At 40.3% G+C, this 18,763-nt stretch overlaps 1 protein-coding gene across 7 annotated transcripts in view; it reads right to left on the bottom strand.

The window, feature by feature from the left end:
• LOC132407402 (disabled homolog 2-interacting protein-like) overlaps positions 1-18,763 on the bottom strand; it is a 605,300-nt gene that overhangs the window by 19,738 nt on the left and 566,799 nt on the right. The window lies entirely within an intron of this gene.

The following is an 18,763-nucleotide window of genomic DNA, read 5'->3' as shown; positions in this document are numbered from 1 at the left end:
ATAGAATTTATTCTTCCTGTGGGGGCAATGGTTGCAAAACAAATATGCAATGAAGAATGTATGTAAATACAAATAGAAAGAGGTGCAGAGTGAGCCAAGCAAGGAATATTTCCATGTTACTGATAAAGGGAAATGCAATAAGCCAGCACTTGACAACTGGCTTCCTTCAGCATTGAAGCATGAGCAATTAGAACAATAGATACTTATGCCAATCAAGATGGGGTGGCCAGGACTGAGAAGGAGGTTCCCTTTTCACTTTACATTATGCTCAGCATGTCACAAAAACAGTCAGCTTTCTGTTTCAATAAAATGCATTTATCTTACGCAGTCAACTTAACAGTTTTTCTAACAGAAAACATTTACAGAATGTTATGTAGTTTCTGGATTTACACTGATGTTTAAGTGAACTGTTTTAAATTTCATTGTGGTTGCGTGATTTCTACAGCCACACAGCTTGGTCAACATCTTAATAACTGATATTGTACAATTTATTATTAGTTGTTAAGCAAATTACATTTGAAAAGTGATGGATTTGCCAGGACAGTGAAATACAATTTCACTAATGTTAGGGTCTGGACTGGTCTCTTGTCTGATGGGAGAAGCATCATAATTTGTTAAAACAGAGTGTCCACGATACTGTATTGAGAATAACCTCATGCCAAAATGTCAATGGGCCAAGTTCATTCTTTTCAAGATGAGTCATTCTTTTAATGTGACATATAACTGTCTGGTAGAAGTCTCATTATTTAAATCATTGTTCGTCACAAATCAATTCTCGTTAACAACGCAAATTAGCACAAGCTGAATGAAATCATCAATGGTTTAAATTAGATGTTATGCAACAGCAGCAACAGCAGTTTCCTCAAAAGAAAAGCGACATAGAAAGGTTTTTCAGGATAGAAAGCATAGTGACTTGTATTCACTAACCCAAGACAGATGATTGGATTTGGCTGCACACTCTCATAGAAAGCTATGAATCTTTAAGCCAAGCATTTAAATTATAAGAATACTTGTTCACTCCAGTCATTGAAATTATATACAAATGAGTTAACAATCTAAAATGAAATATTAACATTTTCCATAGTGAAATAACAGACTGACCTAAAATTAAGAGATATGCCTCACCCCTTCCCCTTCTCACACCTATCACCTGCCAGCTTGTACTTCTTCCCCTCTCCCCTCATTCTCTCTTCTTATTATGGCTTCTTCTCCCTTCTTTTCCAGTCTTGTTGGAGTGTTAGGCTGAGGCATCATCTGATATATTTCCCCCTCCATAGATGCTGCCTGATCTGCTGAGTTCCTCCAGCATTTTGTGTGTGCTGCTTCAGACTTACAATTGACTTTGCTTAGGAAGAATGATGAAATAACTTACCAAATATTTAAGAAAACCTCATTAAACACTAAGAACAACGTGTCTATAAAAAGCTTGAAGACCAATATAGAATATTCACCTCTTACAAAATATTAAATGAAAATAATCTTCAGAGTACTAATTTCTAGAGCAACATACTCTGCATATATTGCAAAGTCCATGAGGTGTTGCTACCCCCTGTACCAAATAAAGTGGCAACTGGGTATATATTCATGGTCTTTTGCTGCTGTAGCCCATCCACTAAGGTTTGACGTGTTGTGTGTTCAGAGATGCTCTGCTGCACACCACTGTTGTAATGCATGGCTATTTGAATTACTGTCACCTACCTGTAGCTTGAACGAGTCTGGCCATTCTCAAAGTCCGAAGTAAACTTATCAGCAAAGTACATTATTTTGGGCCAAATAGCTTAATTCTGCTCCTACATCTTATGGTCTTATCAAGGGAAATGGATCAGCCATGATGGCAGAGGTGACTCAATGGGCTGAATGGCCTAATTCTGCTCCTATATCTCATTGTTTTACATACATCATCATATGGAACCCTGAGATGCACTTTTTGCAGGCATACTCAGTAAATCCAATAACCATAATAGAATCAATGAAACCCACACCCAACAGGGTGGTCAACCAGAGTGCAAGAGAACTGTGCAAATACAAATAGATAGATAGATAGATAAGCAAGCAACAACTATTGAGAACATGAGATGAAGAGTCCTTGAAAGTGAGTCCATTATGTTGTGGGAAGAGTTCAGTGATGGGGCAAGTGAAGTGGAGTGAAGTTAACCTCTAGATCAAGAGCCCGATGGTTGAGGGGCAATAACTATTCCTGAGCTGGTGCTGTGCTGGGATACTCCTCTCTCACCAACAACACATTTTTGCCTAGAGAACTGCTCCCATTGGATGTTTTTGTTTGTCCCGCCAGTCTCTGTAAACACTAGAGAGTGCTGTGTCTGAAAATCCCAGGAGATCAGCAGATTCTGAGACACTCAAACCACCCCATCTGGCACCAACAATCATTCCACAGTCAAAGTCACTTAGATCACATTTCTTCCCCATTCTGAGGTTTGCTCTGAACAACTGAACCTCCTGACCAAGTCTGCATGCTTTTATGCATTGAGTTGCTGCGACATGATTGGCTGAATGAGGTGTACAGGCGTACTCAATATAGTGGCCACTACATTAAAGTGGCATATGCTACAGTTAAACTACTGAATGCATGATTCTTAGTTGTAATATGGCAGCATTTAATGTCACAGTTTACGTAAGGAGCAAGCAGTTACTGAGCAATGAGCAGAACATGATTGATAAGATGCAGCTTATTCTACTGGCAGCGACATGCTGGAAAATTCCCTCTCAATAGTTAGTGGAAAACAGTTGAACTGCAAATGTAAAAGATCAGTAGAAATTGTTATACATATTGACATTAGTCAGCAGCAGGCAAAGTAAAGATCGGGGATGATATTTTAAATCTATATCCTTCACCTCCAACATTACACTCTTGATTTTCTTAACTTGCACCGACTCACTCATCGAATTGACCAGCCCCTTCAGTGTGCTGATGAGCACTGTTGGTTAAAATGCATTTTTGATGTACACAACAATACTACAGCATTCAAGACAGAAGTTAAGGAAAACTGACTTCCCTTTTCTGCACTCCCAAAATCCAAGAAATGGTTATGATTGTGGATAGGGAATGGACTCGATCCTGTTGAAGGGTCTCGGCTTGAAACGTCGACTGCTTACTCTTTTCTAAAGTTCCTCCAGCATTTTGCGTGTGTTACTTGGATTTCCAGCATGAGATTTTCTCTTGTTTGTGAATAGAATATTCAGTTACTCCCAAATCTTGAGATTGAGAAGTTAATATATTCAGGGAGCTGGGAGAGGTGGCTCACTTTTTTTTTCATGCAGGTTAACTTGCAGGTTGGAATGGTAGTAAGGAAGGCAAATGTAATGTCCATCTTGTTACTGGGAGTCTTTCATTGATTCTTTTGTGTTTATCATATTTACTGCAGTTGCCCCACGAGAAAGTGAATCTCAGAACTGTATATGGTGACATATATGTACTTTGAGAATAAATTTAATTTGAACCTTGAAGCTGTTCAGAATCTTGTTTCAGTGAGATCACATTTCATGCTTTCATATCCCATTGAGTACACACACTCTTTTTGCATATCTTATTACTTTTATATTATATTAAATTATTTGCTAGTTTACTCTCATTCTCTGCTACCTTCATCATTTCCTGTTACAGGCACCTTGCCTACAGACACTCCTGTGCCTAGCAAAACTTTATGATCATACAATCAATGTATTTACAAGCTATGTTATGTATTTATATCTATTGATTTTTAAAAAACTTATTGTGTTCTTTATTTTATTGTGTTTTTTTTTGTGCTGCATCAGATCCAGAGTAACAATTACTTCATTTTCTCCTTTACACTTGCGCACTAGAAATGTTATTAAACAATCTTGAATATATTTTAAACTTGGCCTTTCCTGTTAATTATCCAATCTGCAGCACTGAATACTTGATCTTTCAATTTAATACATCCCTCAATTCATTAGTTAACCATGGCTGACCTGTTGCTTATCCTTGAATCTAATTTCCCACTTCATTTTAGTCAGTTTTAACCTAATACCATTATTAATTGTCATCATTTAAGTTTGGGGCACTAGTCACAGTCCAAGTTTCTCATTCTATATCTAGAAGCCTTTCTTAAAATGACCACTCATTCCTTGGGGATCCTTTATATACCTTGTGAGAAAGAACTAGATGTCAAAAAAGCTGCTGCATTGTGGCCTATTAATACTTAATATCAACATGAGCTGTTTACTAAAACAAATTCTTAGTCAGATGCTTTTTCTGTCACAATTTAGTCCTCATATTGAGGTTTACTGTAACATCATTTAAAAAACTTGCACCTGGAGCTTTAAATAACCTGAAATTTTACTTAAAGCAATAACATGATTACTTAACATGACTTTCAATAAATGCAAATGTTTTATCCTGGAAGAATCACATAATTGGAGGCAGCCATATTAGCAACTTCGCTATGATCTGTCCTATATATAAATACAAAGTTGAATATAATTGTTTCTACCTCTGAATCAAATAAAAAATTCATACCAGTTCAATAGTTCACAGAAACAGGAAGGCATTGGGGACTTCTTACACTTCCAACTCATCTCCTGTTGCAAGACAGTTCAAATGATGCTTGCAATTATTAGATAACTTGTGACAGAAACAAGAATATTTAATGCAGAAATTATGGTAATTAAAGGAAACAATTATCCTCTCGCTGCTCATTTATGAGCAAATTCTTTCTGTCTATGGACCTGAGGGGTAGATTCTTCACACAAAGTTGGCCCATATGTGGAACAAGCTGCTGGGCGATGTGGTTGTGGCAGGCACATAAACATCACTTAAATAGATACATGGATAGGCAAGGTTTATAGGCATATGGGCCAAAGGCAGTTAAATTGAACTGGGCATCTTGTTCAGCATGGTTGAGCTGGGCTGAAGGGTTGTTTCTATGCTGTGTGGCACTATGACTGCATGAGTAACAAATTCCTAAATGGCAAAGGTGCCCTCAGAATAGAGGGATATCCCTTTAGAACAGAGGTGAGGAGGAATTTTGCTAGCCAGAGCTTGGAGAATCTGTGGAATTCACTGCCACAGATGGCAGCAGAGGCCAAGTCACTAGGCATATTTAAAGCAAAGGCTGATACATTCCTGATCAGTAAGGGTGTCAAAGTTTACTGGGAGAAGGCAGGAGAATGGAGCTGAGAAGGGTAATAAATCAGCCATGATGGAATGGTGAAGCAGACTCGATGGGCTAAATAGCATATTTCTCCTATGTCTTATGGTCTATGTTGTAAATTGGCCCTTCCAGTTACCTTTCTGAAGTTTTGGATTTGATCAGGAAGTTTTTCCTTGTTTTTATGGCTTTAACTCTCAGTTTGAGCTGCCCAGTTCTTTTTTCCTTATTTTTGTGTTTAGGTTTTTTTTAATGTTTATGTCAATTACAAAAGTTACTTTATCTTTTTTTTCTTTTTATGGATAAGAGGAGAATCAATTACCTTTCTCTATTACATACTATTAGGTCAATACTTTGTTTGATCTTGATAATGTTTATTTTTTAACATTTATTTTTTAATGTTTATTTATTCAAACTGTTATTGATATAGATATTTGTGATAATTCTCCTCTTGTTTATATATATGTACTTTTTTATTTAACTAATAAAAAGATCAATGAAAGAAGGAAAGGTAAATAAGAAAAAAATCAGTGAAATGATCAGTGAATGGAAAGCGGCCAGTGAAGGAGTGGGGATTTGAGGCTTTGACGAGAAGAGGCTGAGGATGAGCTTCACTTCAAGTGAGGTAAGGCTGGGTAAGTTCCTTTCAAAGGAGAAAGTGTCAAAAGTTGAGGCAAGAATTGGGTAGGTCATGGCAGCTGAGATCAGCCCTGTGGTTTGTTCATCCTGCAGCATGTAGGAAATCAGGGATACTTCCAGTGCCCCTGACGACTATGTGTGCAGGTAGTGTGTCCAACAGCAGCTTCTGGCAGACCGCATTGAGCATCTGGAGCTGTGATTGGATTCATACTAGAGCATCCGTGATGCTGAGAAAGTCGTGAATAGCACGTTCAGTGAGTTGGCCACACCGCAGGTAAAAGCTACACAGGCAGAAAGGGAAGGAGTGGCCACTGGACCACGTAGCAGTAGGCAGGAATCCCCTGAGGTCATCTCCCTCCTCAACAGATATACTGTTTTGGATACTGTTGGGGGAGATGTCTCATCAGGGGAAGGCAGCAGCAGCCGAGTTCATGGCACCAAGGGTGGCTCTGCGGGACAGGAGGGAAGGAAAAGGAGTGGGAGAGCAATAGTAATAGGGAATTCGATTGGGGAATAGGTAGGCGTTTCTGCAGCCGCAAATGAGACTCCAGGATGGTATGTCGCCTCCCTGGTGCAAGGATCAAGGATGTTTCTGAGCAGCTGCAGGACATTCTGGAATGGGAGGGTGAACAGCCAGTGGTTGTGGTGCACATAGGTACCAACGATATAGGTAAAAAATGGGATGAGGTCCTACAAGGTGAATTTAGGGAGTTAGGAGATAAACTAAAAAGTAGGACCACAAAGGTAATAATCTCTGGATTACTACCAGTGCCACGTGCTAGTCAGAGTAGAAATAGGAGGATATTTCAGATGAATACGTGGCTTGAAAAATGGTGCAAGGGGGAGGGATTCAAATTTCTGGGGCATTGGAACCCGTTCTGGGGGAGGTGGTACCGGTATAAACAGGATGGTCTGCACCTGGGCTGGACTGGAACTAACATCCGAGGGACAGCGTTTGCTACTGCTATTCAGGATGACTTAAACTAATGTGGCAGGGGGATGGGAACAAGTGCAGAGAGACAGAGGGGTGTAAAATGAGGGTAGAAGCAAAAAGTAGTAAGGTGAAAAGTAAAAGTGGCAGACAGGCAAATCCAGGGCAAAAAGCAAAAAGGGCCACTTTTCAACATAATTGTATAAGGGCTAAGAGTGTTGTAAAAACAAGCCTGAAGGCTTTGTGTGTCAATGCGAGGAGTATTTGTAACAAGGTGGATGAATTGAATGTGCAGATAGTTATTAATGAATATGATATAGTTGGGATCACAGAGACATGGCTCCAGGGTGACAAGGATGGGAGCTCAACATCCAGGGATATTCAATATTCAGGAGGGATAGACAGGAACGAAAAGGAGGTGGGGTAGCATTGATGGTTAGAGAGGAGATTAACACAATAGAGATTAACACAATAGCCTGGAGGATGTGGAATCCATATGGGTAGAGCTGCATAACACTAAGGGGCAGAAAACGCACGTGGGAGTTGTGTACAGGCTACCTAACAGTAGTAGTGAGGTTGGGGATGGCATTAAACAGGAAATTAGAAATGCATGCAATAAAGGAACAGTAGTTATAATGGGTGACTTCAATCTACATATAGACTAGGTGAACCAAATTGGTAAGGGTGCTGAGGAAGAGGACTTCTTGGAATGGATGCGGGATGGTTTTCTGAACCAACATGTCGAGGAACCAACTAGAACCAACTAGGCCATTCTAGATCGGGTATTGAGCAATGAGGAAGGGTTAGTTAGCAATCTTGTCGTGCGAGGCCCCTTGGGTAAGAGTGACCATAATATGGTGGAATTCTTCATTAAGATGGACAGTGACACAGTTAATTCAGAAACAAAGGTTCTGAACTTAAAGAAGGGTAATTTTGAAGGTTTGAGGTGTGAATTAGCTAAGCTAGGCTGGCAAATGATACTTAAAAGGGTTGACGGTGGATATGCAATGGCAAGCATTTAAAGATTGCATGGATGAACTACAACAATTGTTCATCCCAGTTTGGCAAAAGAATAAACCAGGGTTGTCCTTGGCTGACAAGGGAAATTAGGGATAGTATCAAGTTCAAAGAAGAAACATATAAATTAGCGAAAAAAAGCAGCACACCTGAGGACTGGGAGAAATTCAGGGATCAGCAGAGGAGGAAAAAGGGCTTAATTAGGAAAGGGAAAAAAGATTATGAGAGAAAGCTGGCAGGGAACATAAAAACTGAATGTAAAAGCTTTTATAGATACGTGAAAAGAAAAAGATTGATCAAGACAAATGTAGGTCCTTTACAGTCAGAAACAGGTGAATTGATCATAGGGAACAAAGACATGGCAGACCAACTGAATAACTACTTTGGTTCTGCCTTCACTAAGGAGGACATAAATAATCTTCCGGAAATAGTAAGGGACTGAAGGTCTAGTGAGATGGACGAACTGAGGGAAATACATGTTAGTAGGGAAGTGGTGTTAGGTAAATTGAAGGGATTAAAGGCAGATAAATCCCCAGGGCCAGATGGTCTGCATCCCAGGGTGCTTAAGGAAGTAGCCCAAGAAATAGTGGATGCATTAGTGATAATTTTTCAAAACTCCTTAGATTCTGGATTAGTTCCTGAGGATTGGAGGGTGGCTAATGTAACTCCACTTTTTAAAAAAGGAGGGAGAGAGAAACTGGGGAATTTTAGACTGGTTAGTCTGACATCGGTGGTGGGGAAAGTGCTAGAGCCAATTATCAAAGATGTGATAACAGCACATTTGGAAAGAGGTGAAATCATCGGACAAAGTCAGCATAGATTTGTGAAAGGAAAATCATGTCTGACGAATCTTATAGAATTTTTTGAAGATGTAACTAGTAGAGTGGATAGGGGAGAGCCAGTGGATGTGGTATATTTAGATTTTCAAAAGGCTTTTGACAAGGTCCCACACAGGAGATTGGTGTGCAAACTTAAAGCACACAGTATTGGGGGTATGATATTGATGTGGATAGAGAATTGGTTGGCAGACAGGAAGCAAAGAGTGGGAGTAAACGGGACCTTTTCAGAATGGCAGGCAGTGACTAGTGGGGTACCGCAAGGCTCAGTGCTGGGACCCCAGTTGTTTACAATATATATTAATGATTTAGATGAGGGAATTAAATGCAGCATCTCCAAATTTGCGGATGACATGAAGCTGGGCGGTGGTGTTAGCTGTGAGGAGGATGCTAAGAGGATGCAGGGTAACTTGGATAGGTTAGGAGAGTGGGCAAATTCATGGCAGATGCAATTTAATGTGGATAAATATGAGGTTATCCGCTTTGGTTGCAAGAACAGGAAAACAGATTATGATCTGAACGGTGGCCAATTAGGAAAAGGGGAGATGCAACGAGACCTGGGTGTCATTGTACACCAGTCATTGAAGGTGGGCATGCAGGTACAGCAGGCGGTGAAAAAGGCAAATGGTATGTCGGCATTCATAGCAAAAGGATTTGAGTACAGGAGCAAGGAGGTTCTACTGCAGTTGTACAAGGCCTTGGTAAGACTGCACCTAGAATATTGTGTGCAGTTTTGGTCCCCTAATCTGAGGAAAGACATACTTGCCATAGAGGGAGTACAGAGAAGGTTCACCGGATTGATTCCTGGGATGGCAGGACTTTCATATGAAGAAAGACTGGATCGACTAGGCTTGTACTCACTGGAATTTAGAAGATTGAGGGGGGATCTTATTGGAACCTATAAAATTCTAAAGGGATTGGACAGGCTAGATGCAGGAAGATTGTTTCTGATGTTGAAACAATGAGGGGTCACAGTTTAAGGATAAAGGGGAAGCCTTTTAGGACCGAGTTGAGGAAAAACTTCTTCACACAAACAGTTGAGGCCAGTTCATTGGCTATATCTAAGAGGAAATTAGATACGGCCCTTGTGGCTAAAGGGATCAGGGGGTATGGAGAGAAAGCAGGTACAAGGTTCTGAGTTGGATGATCAACCATGATCATACTGAATGGCGGTACAGGCTCGAAGGGCCGAATGGCCTACTCCTCCACCTATTTTCTATGTTTCTAAGATCAATCTACCTGCTACAGAAAATTATCTGAGAAACTGCACCCTTTTACATTTGCAGATATTTACTGTGTAAGGAGGGCCTGCCTTCCTATCGCTTGCAAATGGTGGAACAAGCTGGATCTTCCGTTAGTAATCATGAAAAAATTCTAGTAAAGTCTACAAAAAAGTGGCCCAACTTTTGCTATAAAAACAATGGCACAGGAAGAGGCAAACACACATCACTCACTGATAATACAAGTTAAAGCTGACAACAAAGTCTAACATCTGTGTTGTCACACATACAATACAGATGTTTCCAGCTGTTGCACACCAGGGTTCACTGTTGCTGTGCTTGCCATTAGACCAGGCATTTAAATAGTGTGTAATTGCAGTAATTATACATAGTTTTGCAATAAATTGGAAATTACAGGAGCAAGTCAATTTCCAGTGATTACAGTAAGTGAAAATTACTGCTTAACCAACTCTATGCCCCTGAAAAATTAAAGGTACATATGTGGAATTTTATTTCTTCAAAGTGATATTTTGCTTAAATGTTCTCTTTTAGCCTTCTCTCTTGTGTATGTTCTAGTCTTTAATATGTTTCTTTCACAATTAAAATGCAATTTATATAGACTACCAAGGAACTGTACATGCTAGAGGTCCAAAATAACATGCAGCGCACACAGATTTCCAGCAACTGCAGATTTTCTTGTGTTTTCATGAAAGTGACATATAAAAAAATTGATTTAGAGAATCAGCACAGAAACAGGCCTTTGTGGCCCAACAAGTCCATGCCACCTAAACTACTAATGCATACCTTTTTGGAATGTGGGAAGGAACCAGAGCACCTGGAGGAAACTCATGCAGTCAGTGTACAAACTGCTTATAGACAGTGGCGGAATTCAACCCAGGTCACTGGCTCTGTAATAGGTTACGCTAATCACTACACTGCCAACTGGTCTGCAATCTGTGTCTTAGTAAGAATTTTACTTATCATAGGAAAACTATAAAGTTTGCTGTACAGAGCTCCATTACTTCTTTGTACATTAATATTACTTTATTTGTGAAATCACAATGATACTGCAGACCACTGGGTACGACAGTAAAATTAAACCATTGTCTTCAAACCTGAAGGTACAATATCAAGTACTTCCTCAAAACTATATTGAATTAAACAGTACAATCTTTTGATTAAGTTAATTGTCTTGCTGGATCAGATATGCTATTAACAGAATTCTCCACTGGAAACCTGAGGAAAGAAAAGACGCTGGCAACTGTGTGTGAGATGAATGACAAATGACATTCTTCTATCACTTGGGAAAAACTAGGCACACAAAACTTTGTATTCCTGTTTCTCAAAAAAGAACTCTCAAATTTGAAGCATAAATACCTAATATTCCCTGCGATGTCAGTATTACCCAATGGGTAATATATCATGAAGAAAGAGCACTTACATTGAGTGTGACACCAAAAATAAATTATTTCCTTAAATACCCAAGAGTGCAACATCTAGCAGGTGCACAAATTTGATATCTAATTAAATATTATAGTCTTTAGATTAAGAAAATAATTAGCTAAGGTTTGTTAATAATATTTTCAGTTAATAGTATATGGCATTACTTCATCTCCGACCTGTTTTTATGCCCATCTTTACCATTTTTGCATAAAATTCATTTGCTGGCCAGATTCTGTTTTGGAGAATACTGTGAAATTATTTTCTATTACACCAGCTCTAATCAGACATAATATAATTAAGACATTGCAACCTTTTAACAACCCTAGCTTTACCCAAAAATGGAACCAACTTGGGCTGACCAATGAAAGCACCATTTAAAACAAAACTAAAAACAGCACTTCTACCAGAGGCTGAATCATAAAACCGCTATCCAGAGTGAACAAATCCAGTAACGTGATACAGTTCAGTTCCATTTTACAATAAGAGTGGACGTTTCCAGTCGGCAGTGATAACACTTGCATGACCTTGAAGAACACAGCACACACAATTCAAATTGAAGCAATTCCACCATTTGACTGATGTGCTGATTGGATCTCCGAAGTCTGTATCAGCACATGCACGAAGGAGCAGGGTGTCACAGAACCAGCAGGGAGGGAATCACTGAGAGCAGCTTTGCAAAATCCAAAATTAAATGCGTCAATATGAATTCCAGAAGTTGCTTTCAATTTCACAAAGCGATAAAGGTTCTGTTATCATTACAACTTCATGGGAAATAAACGCCGCCCTTACCTGCAACACGTGCATCCTGGAGAATAAAATAATAATTTTTTTTTACATATGGATTTATAAAACTATTGGAGAACAATTGGGGTAACTACTGGGGTAAGTTTTTTACTCAGAGAGTGGCGGATGCCTAGAATGCTCTACCTGGTATGGTGGCAGAGGCAAATACATTAGAGGGTTTTAAGAGACGTTTCGATAGGCACATGGATGTGAGGAAGATAGAGGGATTTTGACATTGTGTAGGTAGGAGGGATTAGTGTTTGGGTGCTTTTGATTTGCTTTTTAGCTGGTTCAGCACAACATTGTGGGCCAAATGGCCTGTTCCTCTGCTGGTTTTCTATGTTCTATATTAACATTTTCTCATCATTTTCAATTTATTATATAAAGAAGTGGTGTGGTGGAGATACATCCCTATCAAAGGAGGCATAAAGAGCACCTTCTCTCTGCTAGCCTGCAGGTCACCCTGGGTTCTACCTGCCCCACCAATCAGGGTCACAGGAAGCCAAGGGAGCAGGTGGTGGATGGTCATATGAGCAGCTGATGAGCAGTGGTGGCACAAGTCCGATTATGCTACCACTGACACCAAGAAGACAATTTCTGAAGAGTATTGATAATGGCTGGTGTCACCCATCTTGTAAAGACGCTGTCCAGAAGGCAATGGCTTCTGTTCAAAAATTTGCCAAGTACAATCATGGTCATAGGGTCTGGTATATGAGGCAAAAATGAGTAGACTTATGTATTATAGAGTCTATAATTTAGAGGAACAATAGGTCACTGTATTGGATTGTATAAAATGAATCTCAGAGTAGTATTTGGTGACATATATGTATTATGGTAATAAACTTACTTTAAACAAGTAGAGATATATCTCCGGGATAATGAGTCTAGAATTAAGGATCAAAGATTCAAAATAAGCATAAAGGCCATTTAGGATAGAAATTAGACTTCTTCACTCACAGGTTGATAAATCTTCAGAACTGTCTGCCCACGAGAGCTGTGGGCTCTCAGTCTTAAGACAAAATCAATAGATTGATAGAATTAGGGGATTATGGGGATACAGAAAAAAGATGGTATTCTGACAGAAGATCAGCCATAATTTTGTTGAATGGTTGAGCAGACAATACATCAAATGGCTTACTCCTGCTTCTGTTTCTATGTTTAGCAAAATTGATTTAATGTTGTTTTCAAAAGCTCCTATCAGAATTTGTATCATTTTTCAGTCTCTTATAACCAAACAGAAATAACAGCAGATTCCAATGATTGTAGGGCATAATCAAGGTACTTATTGAGTGTAACGGGTCTGTCAAGGTTAATGTCTGCTTGTTTAATTATTTACCAAGTACCTGAGGCATTTTCTAAAACCTGTGCCAAACATATGTGAAGCTCGTGGATGAATCTTTTTGCAAAACAGCTCAAAGGGTTCATCCATTCCCTCGCAACGAAAGGCAGTGAAGACAGTAGTAAAGTTCACCATCATTGCGCTAACACAACATCTGGTCAATTAGCTTTAACATGAAGACAACAGACTATAAAATGTTTTGTTAGCACTCTGAAGATGGTAAATTTCAACGTCAATACCTATAATTGTTGAGAAACGGCTCCCAAGAATCTCATTGTGAACCTTTATTGTCAGAGGGCAGTTTGGATAAAAGGAAGGTAGATGGATGGCTGTCAGAGGAGCTTAGCTGTGCAAATGCAGAATTTAAGGCCCATTATCCCATGTGTTTCAGTGAATGAGTCTGCTAATAGTGTAGTTCTGATAATGCATCTACCAATAAAATAATAAAAGACAATTATAGTCTGTTTACTGCAGATTGGCATTAGTTCCAAGTGTAGTTGTCTTGAGGCTTGTTCAACCTATAGAGAGTACCTGGATATTCCGGAAAAAATACCACCAACATGGCCTTCACATAATCTTCCACATTAATTTGAAGGATATACGAACCTCACAGACTCTTGGAACACACACACATTATTCCATGCTCTGCTGTGGGGAGAGGGTTATTAGGTAGACAGAAATTGACTGACGAATTGAACAACCTCAAGGACTCCAGGGAAATCCTGCTCCACGGCCACTCGAAATGGAGAGGCGGTACTTGGGATCAGATTGAGAGCCTAAGCAGCATGGAATCAGACCCTTCAGTTCAAACAGTATGCCACCACAGCATCCTCTCTGCAAGTTCAAGACACCGGCATTTGGCTGATAGCTCTCCAAGCCTCTCCCATCCATGTACCTATCCAAATGCCCCTTAAATGTTGCAATTGTACCTGCCCTGACCACTTCCTCTGGCAGCTCATTCCAGGTACTTACTGCCCTGAAATTATGCTCAGATCTCTTTTAAATCTCATATTTGTGCCCCTCTAGTTTCTGGACTTTGCAACCCTGTGGAAAGGACTATAACCATCCATCTCATCCATACCCCTCATGACTTTATAAACATCTACAAGGTTACCCTTCATTCTTCCACACTCCAAAGGAGAAAGATCCAGCGAAGCCAACCTCTCCCTGTAATTCAGGCCCTCAAGTCCAAGTAGCATCCTTGTAAATCTCTTCTGAAGCTTGATAATGCCTTTGCTATAAGTGTGCAAAATTATCCATGTGTGGCCTCACCAGTGATCTATAAAACCACAACATAATATCCCAACTCCTAAACTCAGTGCCCTGACTGATGAAGGCCAGGACGTTAAACATCTTCTTCATCACCCTGTCTTACTTGCACGGCCCCTTTCAGTGGATTGTGAACATATACTCCCAGGTCTTTCTGTTTCACACTCTCGCTAGTGCCCTGCCATTCATTCTATAGGTCCTATCCTGGTTTGATGGTCCAAAATGCATCACCTCATGCCTATCTAAATTGAAAACCTTTGCCATTCCTCAACTCATCTCCCTAAATGATCAAGATCTCATGGACATTCATTTGTAATCAGATTCACCACTAACAAGACTCCCTAGAATCATAGAATACTACAGCAGAGAAAAGACCCTTCAGCTTATCTAGTCTGTGCCAGCCTGGTCCCATCTACCTGCACCCGGACGTTAGTCATCCACACCTCTCTCATTCACATACAGTGGCATGCAAAAGCTTGGGCACCCCGGTCAAAATTTCTGTTACTGTTAATAGTTAAGTGAGTGGAACATAGAACATAGAATAGTACAGCACATTACAGGCCCTTCGGCCCACATTGTTGTGCGGACCCACAAACCCTGCCTCCCATATAACCCCCCACCTTAAATTCCATATACCTGTCTAGTAGTCTCTTAAACTTCACTAGTGTATCTGCCTCCACCACTGACTCAGGCAGTGCATTCCATGCACCAACCACTCTTTGAGTGAAAAACCTTCCTCTAATATCCCCCTTGAACTTCCCTCCCCTTACTTTAAAGCCATGTCCTCTTGTACTGAGCAGTGGTGCCCTAGGGAAGAGGTGCTGGCTGTCCACTCTGTCTATTCCTCTTAACATCTTGTACACCTTTATCATGTCTCCTCTCATCCTCCTTCTCTCCAAAGACTAAATCCCTAGCTCCCTTAATCTCTGATCATAATCCATACTCTCTAAACCAAGCAGCATCCTGGTAAATCTCTTCTGTACCCTTTCCAAACTGATCTCCAAAAGTCATAAAGTTAAAGATGAAACATTCTTTTCAACATTTTAAGCAAGATTAGTGTATTATTTTTGTTTTGTACAATTTAGAGTGGAAAAAAAGGAAAGGAGCACCATGCACAAGTTTGGGCACCCCAAGAGATTTGAGCTCTCAGATAACTTTTACCAAGGTCTCAGACCTTAATTAGCTTGTTAGGGCTATGGCTTGTTCACAGTCATTGTTAGGAAAGGCCAGGTGATGCAAATTTCAAAGTTTTATAAATACCCTGACTCCTCAAACCTTGTCCCAACAATCAGCAGCCATGGGCTCCTCTAACAGCTGCCTAGCACTCTGAAAATTAAAATAAATGATGCCCACAAAACAGGAGAAGGCTATAAGAAGACAGCACAGCATTTTCAGGTAGCCGTTTCCACAGTTCGTAATGTAATTAAGAAACGGCAGTTAACAGGAACGGTGGAGGTCAAGTTGAGATCTGGAAGACCAAGAAAACTTTCCAAAAGAACTGCTCGCAGGGTTGCTAGAAAGGCAAATCAAAACCCCGTATGACTGCAAAAGACCTTCAGGAAGATTTAGCAGACTCTGGAGTGGTGGTGCACTGTTCTACTGTGCAATGACACCTGCACAAATATGACCTTCATGGAAGAGTCATCAGAAGAAAACCTTTCCTGCATCCTCACCACAAAGTTCAGCATGAGAAGTTTGCAAAGGAACATCTAAACAAGCCTGATGCATTTTTGAAACAAGTCCTGTGACTGATGAAGTTAAAATAGAACTTTTTGGCCATAATGAGCGAAGGTATGTTTGGAAAAAAAAGGGTGCAGAATTTCATGAAAAGAACACCTCTCCAACTGTTAAGCATGGGGGTGGATCGATCATGCTTTGAGCTTGTGTTCCAGCCAGTGGCACTGGGAACATTTCACTGGTAGAGGGAAGAATGAATTCAATTAAATACCAGCAAATTCTGGAAGCAAACATCACACCGTCTGTAAAAGAAGCTGAAGGTGAAAAGAGGATGGCTTCTACAACAGGATAATGATCCTAAACACACCTCAAATTCCACAATGGACTACCTCAAGAGGTGCAAGCTGAAGGTTTTGCCATGGCCCTCACAGTCCCCCGACCTAAACATCGTTGAAAATCTGTGGATAGACCTCAAAAGAGCAGTGCTTGCAAGATGGCCCAAAAATCTCACAGAACTCACAAAAAGTCTTTTGTAAGGAACAATGGGTGAAAATCCCCCAAACAAGAATTGAAAGACTCTTAGCTGGCTACAGAAAGCATTTACAAGCTGTGATACTTGCCAAAGGGAGTGTTACTAAGTACTGACCATGCAGGGTGCCCAAACTTTTGCTTTGGGCCCTTCTCCTTCTTTGTTATTTTGAAACTGTAAAAGATGGAAATAAAAAAGTAATCTTGCTGAAAGTATTAAAGAAATGTGTCATCTTTAACTTTATGCCTTTTGGAAATCAGGTCATCTTTTACTCACTTAGATATTCACAGTAACAGAAATTTTAACCAGGGGTGCCCAAACATTTGCATGGCACTGTACCTACTTCTCTTAAGTGTCACAGTTGAATCTGCATCTGCCACATCCGCTCCCAGCTCATTCCGCACTTGCACCAACTTCTGAGTGAAGAAGTTCCCTTTCAGGTTCCCCTTAAATACTTCACCCTTCACCCTAAACCAATATCCTGTAGTGCCAGTCTCACCCGTCCTGAGGGGAATACTGTAATCGCTCACCCTATCTATATCTATGATAATTCTGTACATCTAGAAGATTTCCTCTCATTCTCCTAGGCTCCAAGGAATAAAGTCTAACCTGTTAAACATATTCCTGTAACTCAGGTCCTTGAGTACTGGCAATATCCATTAAAATTTCCTCTACTTTCTCTACTTACAATACTTTTCCTGTCGATAAGTGACCAGAACTGCATACGATACTCTAAATTTGGCCTCACCAACAACTTATGCAACTTCAAAATAACATCCCAACTCCTGTGCTCTGACTTATGAAGGCCAATGATCCAAAAGTTCTCTTTGTGACCCAATCTACCTGTGACTCCACTTTCAAGGAACTATGCATCTGCATTCCCAGGTCCATTTGTTCTAGTGCACATGTCAGTGCCTTACCATTCACAGTGTAAAGTCCTGCCTAAGTCTAATACCTCACACTAGTTATTAAATTCCATCTGCCTCTTGCATCTGTATTCATATTGATATATCCAGCTTTTACTTGTTCTGCTTGGATCAATATTCTGCTGTATTTGTAATTCTTCAATCAGTCGGGCATCACCACCAAAGTGAAAGCCACTAAATTAAAGTTTATGCCCTGGAATCAAATATCATCCTGACTAAAGATTACCAGATAATTTCAGTTGCTCGCAAAATTCACCTTCCGACGGAGTACATGATGTACACTTATTTCAGTGATTATAGTTAATATTTTTTCATATCACTAAATCCAAATTTTTACTTATGTAATGAACATAAAACCAAATAAGGTGAAAAGTGGCTTGTGAAAGCCTTAATTACCAGATATTTACTGGACGCAAGTGAAGATTCATTCACAAGAGAGACCGAAACGTTGGGGGAGCAGGTTGTGTACACTGCTTGTGGAGGAAAGCTCCTATACTCTCTGTTGATGGTGGGAGAGAGCCAGTCGGTCTTCGAGTCTGGGCTTGGAGAAGCGACGCAGAAGACTGTAACTTAGGAAGGGTGAGCTGTTGGTCTCCTGCTGTCGTCGTTGCAGGAGCAAATTCTCTCTCCCTCGATGGAGAGAGACACCCTATCTGAGATACCAAAGTGCTGGGTTATGGATGACAGTTTTCGAAGGACTCTAGATAGTCTCATTGGGGGCTTTGCTATTGCATGAATGGAGGGCGGAGTCAGTGCTTTTGCTCGTGCAAATGGAGGGAGGGGGAGGGTCGATGCTTTTGCTGCTGTTTGTGTGTGTGGGGGGGGGGGGGTTTGAAGGTCATTCATCCTTGTTTCGTGGATGTCTGCGAAGAGTAAGAATTTAGGTTGTATATTGTATACATTCCCCGATATTAAATTGAGCCATTTGAACATTTGAAATTTTCATTTGCATTAAGTGAGGCACTGATTATTTGTCTGTAGCCAGGCCCATTAAATCAGCGTGAAAGAGGTACAAGCTGCAGGTG

This window comes from Hypanus sabinus, chromosome 18, assembly GCF_030144855.1.
Source record: "Hypanus sabinus isolate sHypSab1 chromosome 18, sHypSab1.hap1, whole genome shotgun sequence".
Classification (NCBI taxonomy): Eukaryota; Metazoa; Chordata; class Chondrichthyes; order Myliobatiformes; family Dasyatidae; genus Hypanus; species Hypanus sabinus.
This window is presented reverse-complemented; position numbering and strand designations above follow the sequence as displayed.